This window comes from Drosophila subpulchrella, chromosome X (genome assembly GCF_014743375.2).
Source record: "Drosophila subpulchrella strain 33 F10 #4 breed RU33 chromosome X, RU_Dsub_v1.1 Primary Assembly, whole genome shotgun sequence".
NCBI classification, from domain to species: Eukaryota; Metazoa; Arthropoda; class Insecta; order Diptera; family Drosophilidae; genus Drosophila; species Drosophila subpulchrella.
The window spans coordinates 20,911,663-20,922,465 of record NC_050613.1 but is presented as its reverse complement, the minus strand read 5'-3'; positions in this window follow the sequence as shown (position 1 = coordinate 20,922,465).

The window sequence follows — 10,803 nt, the reverse complement described above, 5'->3', positions numbered from 1 at the left end:
CAGCAAAAGCAAAGGCCCCTGCTTAGCATTCGATGGCCACCTCTCCGCCTCCGTCTCTGTCCCTGTCTCCCTCTCCCGTCGCCCTCTCCCTTTCCCTCTACCACTCGCTATCACTCGCCCCGTCCCTTTCGCACCATCGAATGCAAGAAGTTTTCGGTATTCGCGCGCTCTGCGGCATTTAAGACAGGCCCCGTTCCAACACGAGCACACGACCACACGAACACGAAGTGTCAGCTGCGCAGCTCCGAAAGGTCGGGCCCCGACTCTAAACATTTACCCAAAAATTTAATTAGCCGGGTCCAAGAGTCCAAGTCGAATTCCATTGTGCCGCCATCACACAAGGCTAAAATCTTAACTGGCAGTTAAGAACGGGTACCGAGAAGTACAGTCAGATCAAAACAGATGTTTTGTGATATTCATCAAGGATTAGTATCATATCGATTGGTTCTGAGAATTCACGATGCACTCACATTCAAAGTATTTTTAGTATAGTTAGATGTTTTGCGATAATCATCAAGGATTACTATTATATTGATTGGTTTTTAATAGTGCCGAAGTACTTAAATTGTTAGTGATATTTTATAATAATTCCTTTATTATTTTTTATTCGTCCACCAAATATTTCAATTTTCGAACTAAGAAAAGGCTATTTTTAAAACAACTAGTACAGTCATACCAAAATCCAATGAATAAAAACAAAAGCAAATGCATATGTACATATGTATGTATATAGAACTCAAAGCTAAGTTGAGACCCCAAATGTATATACCCTATATATGTATAGCGAAACATAAACAGATAAAATAAATGTTTTTAGGTTTACAAATATATAAAATATAACCATTTCTTGGAAAGTGGTATACGAACCTACTTTAGTTTGATTATACCATCAATCCCGCTTCAAAGGGTATACAAATGTCGAACATCAACAGAAGACGTATTAATTGCTAGGAATTCACTTTATGGGTCTCTTTCAGCTTTGGTTTCAGGTGTCTCCAGGGCCTTGTAGTACGTATGATACGACCAACTCCCCGGTGCGTGTCTTTCTTACCGTCTTCCGTTCTCCGAGCTCCCCAGCTTCGTAGCATCTCTCTTGATTTTAAGTGTGGGTTTTGATTTTGGGTGTTTTGCTTTGCTAATTAGTCAGCTGTGCGTGAGTGTGAGTGTGAGTGTGTGTGTGGGTCTTTCCCGTATTTTGTGTAGAAGTTATTTTTGTCGATTTTGTTCAGCTTTTTTCCTTGTACAGCTTATGTAAGCCCCCTTCTAATAATGGGGTATATGTACATGTGTACCTATATATATATACATACATATGTATATATGTATTTGCAACGGTTTGAGTGTGCGAAATGTGCATTTGTAGTGGTGGGCATACGCATTCGACGTCGTCAGTCGTCATCGATGCGAACGAAGAGTGTGAGAGAGAGGGAGAGCGGGTGGGGGGGGGGGGGTGGGAGAAAGAGGGAGACAGCGTGAGAAGCGAGCGTTACGAAAGGCCCCGTTTCGTGCGCGCTTTGCTATGTAAACACGACTAAACATGTGCCTGCATGTGTGCGTCTGCCCGTATGTATGTATGATGTATATATGTATGTATGTACGTATGCAGACTGTTCGCTTAACCATCAATGGAAAATGGAGAATGGGTGGTTCAAAGGGGGGCCTGGGGGTGGTGGGTGGTGGGTGGTCCCTGCCAATTGCTTTGATTTTGGCAAGCTTCACGATTGCGCAGGGAAAGGGATGGCGATATTTGGTGTGAGAGAAGAAGAACTAGGAGGTTTATGAACGCAGGGTTGCATTCTCAGAAAATGCAAAGGCAAATTAGATCATTTCGACACTTATCCAACTTATGAGCTTTAAAAGTGATGTAACATACTCTTGTACTATTTAATTTTACTATTCTCATAGATATTTATTGATCATTGTGGTTGATTGTTATACAAAACTTATTTTTTTGACTACTTAACGAAATGCCCCTGTAATATCACATTTAAAATACTTTAAAAAAACAGCTGTTTTTGTGAATTTCTGCCGTTCAACGTTTAGGAAAATGTAGTATTTTCCATACTGGGCTTGTGACACGAATTTCAAATTATGCAGTTTTCCTTCACATTTCTTTGACTCGATTAACCCCCCTTCGAAGGGGGTCTCCGGCCAATCAATGGGAACCGGACATCCGTTCGACCTCGGCTTGCCCTCTACGCGCCTCCGTAGCCCCCCGCCCCGCTCCCCCCGTTGAACCACCCGCAGCTCTTTTCACCGCAATCATCCCATTCACCTCCTCACCACATCTCCCCCTCCCTTCTTCGCTGCTCTTCTCTTCTCTTCTCTATTTTCCTCTCCTCTTTTCACTATGCACTGCACTTTGCTTTCTGCTTTGGGCTAATGCGCCCGCAGCACCTGAGTGTGTCAGTGTTTGTGTGCCGGTGTTAATGTGAGTGCACCCCCCCCCCCCCCCCCCCCCCCCCCCATCGCACCCACCACTTCCAACTCCCACCGCCCATTACCACCTTTAACCCTCTGTGTGTCAATTCCCACGCGTTATAAGTATGTGCTTTTTTGATGGAAAGTTAGCATTTGCTTTGGAATGTTGGACAATATCGGCTGTATCTTGTAAGACCCATTTAAAATATGGTTAGTAATATGGGAAATGTATTTCATTCATTTTTTATATGTATGATAATGCGAGTTTATAGGGTTCTTTTTTTTAAAATTCAAGGGTGGTTAGGTTTAGCAGATGTTAGACCAAAGCATTTATGTACCACCATATTTCCAATAGGGTGGTATGCTGTTCAAGTCAAGGACTTAACCGCAAAGATACACCTGTCGAAAATAAGGGTAGTCCAAGGTGTTTCTTTAGTTGTACTCAAGTTCTAGAGCCCAAAATTCGTATCATAATACATTCCTTATGACTAAAATACAAGCTAGAAATTCTTAGAACTTTAAATAAATATGTACATACATATGTACAATGTACATATACTATATGCTAGTGATAAGAAAACTTTGTTACTATTAAATTTTTATATTTTCAAATGTTTATCGCACATTCCATTTGGGTAAATAGTGGGTTAAGCGTTGCTTCAATGCAACTTTTTACCAGCAAGTTTTTGCGTTTGTTTTGTGGCATTTTGTTGTTGTTTTTGCTTGGACGGGAAAGAGGATGAAAAGGGGGAGGGGGTGGGGGAGGGGGGCTCCTGCCTGCATTATCAGTATCCGCATCTTTTGCTTATCATTTTCTGGTTCTCTCGCTTCGATTGTTGTTTTTGCTGCCTGCAGTTGCAATTGCAATCTATGCAAATACAAAATGGGCAAAAAAGAAGAAGAAAAGTGCTCACCAAGTTTCGCCCAAAAAATGCACTAACAAACATACACACTTACATACAGACATGCATAGATATGTATCTATATTGTACATAGACACAAATTCCAATACAGATGCACAATTTAGTTGGCTGCCTTTTATGCACTTTCATTCGCCTGCTGCAGTTGCTCTTGCTCTCTCTCTGTTTCCTTGGCTTTCTCTCTCCCTCCCACTCACTTAGTTTCCCAGCCCTTGGGAACTTTCCGAACACCACTTCCCCCTCCCCTCCCCCCTCACCACTTTTCTTCTTCCCTTCACAGCTGTGTGTGTGTGTGTGCATGTGGGTTGCCATTTCTTTGTTGTAAGTTTTCATCGTATCTGTCATTCAGCACAAAAAGCGCTTTGAAGAACGCGTCATATATTTTTCACACTCTCCTCTTTCCCCTTCCGTTCGCGCAGTTCGGTGGCAGTTGGCAACTCTGGTCGCAGGACCACCTGGTCCCCCCATGTAATTGATATTGCTCTTTGAGTCCGGCTCTCTACCATTATCATCATCAGTTTCTTTTCTGTTTTCGTTCGCTCTTTCTACTCTTTTATGATGTCCCAAGAGGTCAATTAGGGTTTTCCGATCAGCATACACACCTCTTGTTTTACGTCACAGATGTTTCGCTAATCTCTTTGTAGGACAATCCCCGTAAGCGGGATTATTATAAAAATGGTTCCCTAAATAGTGCACATTATATAGGAATGTAGGAACATAATGGAATATATTTACATAATAGAATTTTAGGATACGAATTATACTTACAACAAAAACCCATTAATGTTAAGTAAAATATGTATTTCCTTATTTTTCGATCAAAATTATACAACTACTATTTTTGTCTGGAAGGGAATTCATGTCTTTCGTTTGGTTTGTGCTTCCCCCGCAGAAAGTTGTGCGCTACATTTATTAGTTATGGGCATATTACTTTTAGCAGCATGAAAAAAAATCTTAAAATAAATCTAGAAGAACTAATCTAGAAAATAATACTGATCAATTCATATTGAAATATTCTGTTTTTCAGATAGATTTGCAAATTTTAATATATAAATATTAAGTTTCAGATGGATGGCATGTAAAATATTGAAATGTAAACGATTTACATATATGTTTATTTTTTTAAAATTATATTAAGTTATTTCTGAAGATATTATAAATTAGCATGTGCCTTGGGTAAATATTTACTGTAGGTCATTTAAAAGTTCGGATAAGTCGACTGCGCGAACTCGTGACCCAAACAACAAGAACAACACAGTACAGCCAGAACTCATCGATAAAAAGACGCGAAAAAAGGCAAAGAAAAATGCAAAGGTGGTGGGAGGAGGGGCTGGAAATGCGGAGAGGGGGTGGCCAGTTCATCTGTGTGTGTGTGTGTTTGTGTGTGTGCCACGAACAGTTAGACTTTGGCAGGCGACGTCATCAAACTCTCTGCTCAGCTGCTGCTTTTTGCTTTTGCTTTTGCCTCCTCTCTTCTTCTTCGTCTTCTTCGCCGTCATCTGCTTCTTCCAAATTACTTGCGTCTGTGTGTGTGTGTGTGTGTGTGTTTTTTTTTCCGTTTCTGTGCTCTCTCCCTTTCGTTCGGCATTCGTGTTGTTGTTCGTCGCTCGTCGGTTGCGCATATTTAAACGTGTTGCATAGTCTCTTGCCGGGTACTCGTCCACGCAGCGCAGCCCGTCCGTCTTTTTGTCTCTCCGTCTCTTTCGTCTCTCCGTCGCTGCGTCACTCATTCAAGCACGCTGCTAGACACACACACACACACACACAAACACACACGCAAATACACACACTCGCACACTTTGCTTCACACAAATTCAATTGGCCTCAATAATGAATTAACAAAAAAAAAAGGAAAAAAAAAGAAAACAACAGCAACAGTGTAGCGTGCGAAAAGCAGCGAGTGGCTGAGAGGGAGGGAGACGGGCGCAGGAGAGACAGGGAGAGACATAGCCAGATAAGCAAGTCGTGTAAAGTTTCGTTATAATGCTTGTTATAAAATAAACATTTTATTATTGGCTTTCATGAATTACTTAATTAAGACAAATTATAATACAGGGATTGGACGTTGTTCTACAAAACACAAAGTTGCAATAATAGAAGAGGGTGGTTCAATCCAAATAGCCAATAAAAGAAACGATACCACGTGGCACACACAATAAGAGAAATGTAATGGATTTTCCACTAGAATAAGCATAAGGAATAGAAATGTAACCACATACTGTATATTTTAAATAAAAAAATATAATAATACCAAAACTGTTTTGTTTTAGCAAGTTCAATAAAAAAAGTTTTTTTCGCAGGCATGATAGAAAATTCCCGATTAGTGAATTGGAAACCCCAAAAAAATGAATACATACATATCTACAGATTATATCTTGTAATTTAACCCTAGTATCTTTGTATTTGCAAATAAAATGTTATTTGTCTACCCTAAGCAAAGATCTTAACCGAAATGGCAGAATACTTAGTATAGCTCGCTGTAACTTTGATGACTAATGTGCCAACTATGAGTGTGATTAACCCTTGGCTATGCATAGTTCCAAGGGATGATGCAAGTTTTGGAAGAACCCCGGATCGCTGATCTCTCGAAAGAACCTTATCGGTGGTGGCGATCGTTTTTATCTATTGAGATCTGGGAAATGTTTTTAATCGTTTCTGCTTTGCTTTTTTCCGATTTTTTTTTTTTGAGGGCAGCCCGCAGAGACCTTAATGGGTTAACGGTTAGATATTTGTGAATGTAGTGTGTGTGTGTGTGTGTGCGTTGGCATTATTTTTGGTATGCCCATCTCGCTCGCACGCGTGCTCTTCTGTTGAAAAACTTGTTGTGGCTGCAAACGAAACGAAATGAAACGAAACAAAACGACGCGATGCGAAGCGGGGCCTCTCCATTCGCGACCGCTCGAGAGTGTTCTCCCCTCTCCTCCTTCTCTTTCTCGCTCTTCGTAAACTCTGGAGATTAAAGAGCACACTGTGTGTGTGTGTGTGTGAGTAAGCGAGCGCGTTGCGCAAGGCCAGGCCGTTTAGCGGTGCGGGTGCGAGCGGGATAGCAACTAGCCCAGTATTATATTTTGTGATTTTTTTTTTATTTTCGCTCGACCCCCCGAAAGACGCCCGCCTTCCTCCCACAGCCACGCCTCCACGCCTTTATCCAGCAGTCATATTAAATGTGCATATTTAACCGTTAAAATATATTTATCCATAGATATGTATGTATGTATGTGTTTAAGTACGTTTATATGAAAGTCTATGATATAGGATATTTTGCACATCTGTTTGCTCGTATTATTTCAAATGCTACATATTTATTACAAAGCTTTGGGCAACGAAAAGTTGAAAATGGAAACTTTCGTTGATCGTTCTAGAAAATGTTTTTAAGTGCACACTTATTTTGAAAATTAAAATAGTTTATTAGCTTAATAGTGTCGCTAATTTAAATTTAAGGGGATATTTAAAAAAAAAATTATTAAACTTGAAATTATTTTAAAATAAAATGTAATTACATACATATTACTTTTGATAATAAAATTAGAAATACATATGTATGTATAAAAACGAAAATGGTAGTTTTAAAATTCGAAAATTTCGTCTTTTCAGTATACATATGTATGTACATACACGAATTATATCCATCTTATTCTTCAAATTTGATATTTGTAGAATTATAAAAGGGAGGATTCCCGGATAAAGGGAATTCCCTTACTGAGTGTACATACATCAAACATCCGGTCAATACACTGATTTTTCGGTTGATTGATAACTGTATTCGGGAAAAGTTCGGGTCGTCCCCTCTTCCCCTTTCGCTTTCTCTCTTCGCCCTTTGTCTTTGCTTCAGTGTTCTTGGTGTAAATTTAACTCGTTTTTCGCTTTGCTTCATTGCCGCCGCTTTTCGTTTGCTTTTGTGTTCTTATTTGCTTGCGATTTTATTTTCTTTGCGTACTCTTTTGCTTCTGCTCCTCTTCTTCTTCCCTTCCCCATCTGCCCCGCCGCACGTTCATCCCCTTTTCTCATTGCCATCATCTATTTGTTTGTTTTTGCATTGGTGTTGGTTTGATTTTTTGTTTCTTTTCATTTTTTTTTTTGCTTTTCGCCTAACCAACAAACAAGAACAACAACAACCCGTTATGACTATGACTTTCAGGTGTGCTTCTGCCTTCTGCCCCTCCCCCTCCCCTTCGTTGCCGTCTCTTCTGCCTATCGCTTTCTCTGCCCCCTCCGCTGTTCCGCTGCTCCTCGTCTCCCACTTTTTGGCTTGCTCTTCGTTCGGCGGCGGCAGCGACGTCGACGTCGACGTTTTCGTCATCTGCGCCTTGCGTTTTTCGTTCGCTCGGTGTTGTTGTTTTTGTTATGGCATGTTTTTGTTTTATTGTTATTGTTATCAATATTATAGCATTTGTGAAGTGAAGCTAAAGCCCTTCCAGTAATTTGATAGGCATATCCCATTTGGTATATTCCTTAAAGATACTATAAAGTTTGATGGGTTTTTTCTCGTCCTTTTTTGATGAACTTAAGGAATTTGGATTAGTAAAAAATAAATATTAAGGGTTTTTCAATTCTCCAAATGCCATTGACCAATGCTATATTTATTTACTGGATCGGAAAAAAACCTTTAAGAGGAGGAGCTACCCGCTCTTTTATTTATTTTTTTTGGTTTAATTCTTCCTAACGCTACAAGTACAAAAATACTTATAAATTAGGGCGCTAGTCACAATTTAATATACTTCATGAACATAATAAAAATCTCTTAGCTATATAGTTATAATACAAGACATTAAAGCTAGATGACATTTGAAACATTGAATTCCTAAGGACTAAGTTTTTTTTAAATGATATACTGAAATTTCAACGAAATCAATATTAATTAGGCAATACTATGAATATTATTCTGGAAAACAATAAATTTAAGTTGAAATAATTCCATTAATGGGGAAAAGGTCGTTTCTCCAATGGTGCTTCCGTTATAATATTATCTTTCACCGAGTTCATCATCCCTTGAGCGACCTTGGGATGTAGGGCACTGAATGCTTCTGGCTGGCCGTCACCGTACCGCTTCCCCTTCCGTCAAGCCAAGTCCAAAAGTCTGGGAGTCTAAGAGGCCCCGAGATCCGAGAGCCGAGTTGTCTGTCGTGGTTCCTTTGTCGTCATCGTTGTCATTGCAATGCTTAGATTTTTACGCTCAATTTTCAAATCTTCAGCTTCATATTGGGTTATTGTTGTCGTAGTGTCCGATTGTTTTGGTTTTGCAATTTTTCATTCACAGGCAATATCAATAAAGAGAAGAAATCGCAAACACTTCCGCATGCTAGCAGAACGCCATAAGTTTGTTTGTGTTTATAAGAGAGAGCTGATAACAGCCAACACCCGAAAAGACAGGTGTCAATTGATAAGGAAAGACAGTTTCGGAGTTCTTTCAGTTGCAATTCGATCTGTGGGGGAATTACCAAGGCAAAAGCATCAGCCAGCAGCTGAAATATCTGGGAATTTTGGCATTCGTCAGAGATTATTTAAGGAATGTCAATAAACTGAAAAAATATTATTACATACATAGAACAAATTTAATATTTAGGGGTGATTAGAAAAACACGTATCCACAGACCACGCTTAAAATAAAATTAGTTATTATTAAAACTTAAGAACTTGGAATATACTTACATAAGTACAGTCAAAAATGTTTCAAAACATGCCTTAACAAGCCTAAGCACAGTATGTATGTATGGATGTATGTATGTATGTAATAAAGTCTGTATGTACATATGTATGTGTTTAGGTTTTAAAACTAGTAGAGTGATTATTTAAGTCCCTGGGGATTTCCTACATTTCTCGAGAGATTTGCATACCAGCGGAAGTGGAATCTCTGGAGATTTCGATGACACCCCATACACAACGTATGTACATACATGCGTACATATACATATGTACACGTGCATACATACATAGTTAAAAATAAACCCCTTTTGGCTGTGTGCGTGGGTGGGAGATTAGCGAAATCGGCAGAGGCAAATTCCACAGTTAAGCTGTTGGCAGCGACGTCGACGTCGACGCAGCTTTTTTTCTTCATCACTTTTTACATACCAATTTAGTTTCTTTTTTTTTTCACTTTGCGGTTGGTCTTCTTTTTGTGCTTTCCTCTGCCGTCGTTCTTCTTTTATTCTCTCAGCTTCTTCTCTTTCCCTTTTTTGGTTTTTGCCAATTCAGGTTGGCAAATTAGAAGGAGAAAAGGGAGGCGACAAAAAAAGGCTGGTCATTTAGAATGGATAAAAGGGAAATGAAAAGAAAAAAAGAAACTTAACGTAATAGAAGAAAAAATGGGATAAAGTACAGTTAGTCAGCGATTTGCTAGTTTCTCTCGATCAGGGTTCCCACCACATCCAGCAGCCACGTGACGTGGCAACTCTGTTTTCGCCTCTCGCATTTCACAATTAATATTGTTGATTATTATTGCACTCCGTTTTGCTTAAATTCCACATGTATTAATATACATACATATGCACATTTACAAGTACACACGTACATACATGTGTCTGTATGTTTAGTAGGTGCTTGTGCTTTGTTGACACGCCACAAATGTACACACAAATGCACTCGAAATATATGTACTTATGTATGTATATTATAATGTGTATGTATGTATGGCGTGATTCATGATTTGTGGAATTTACATGCCCGCATTTCCAGATAATATAAAGCTAACATAAAGTAAGCTGTCATCAGTTGCTCATGATTTCCTTTGCTTTTCGCCATTTCTTACATACATACATACATGCATATATAAATACATACAAATGTGTGAGTAATGTCTAGACAACCCAATTTAGGAACGCAGAAAATCTAGCAAAATATTTAGATCAAAGTAACACGATTTTAGAATATGCATTTATTATTATTATTTGCTTGGAAAATTAAACGACAGAATCATAGTTCAGTTCAATTAAGCTTAACTCTTAGAATAAGTTTACCATACCATAAAGGAAGTATTGTCTATGAATAATTTTTTTTTATCAAAAGAATACAATTTGAGATAAAAGAGAGGAATTTTCCTATAAGTCTACAAACCTATAGTTGCAGTTTAAACGTTTGATGTGTCATAACTGAGGTATTTTTGCGTCTACGAAATAAGTAAATTCCTAAAAGATCATTTCAACAGTTAAATAGGTAATACAGAAAATGATTCGGCGCTTGGGGGTAGTAATCCCTTTCCAAAACATTATTATTGTGATCGTTGTAGCGCCCTGCGGGATTTCCCCGATTATCCATCCCTCTCGTCCTTCCTTATTATTATTTAGCATCCTTGACATGTGCTACTTGGGCTACCTGATGGAATAAAAGATCTATTGAGTGCGCACCCAAAGCTTGTCAAAATCCCTTACTACCTGAGACAGATCCTTAAAACTTTTCAGGTAGCATTTAAGATCCCAGAAATATACAATATATTGCATAGGGAAATTATGATAGGTACATAAGTGTA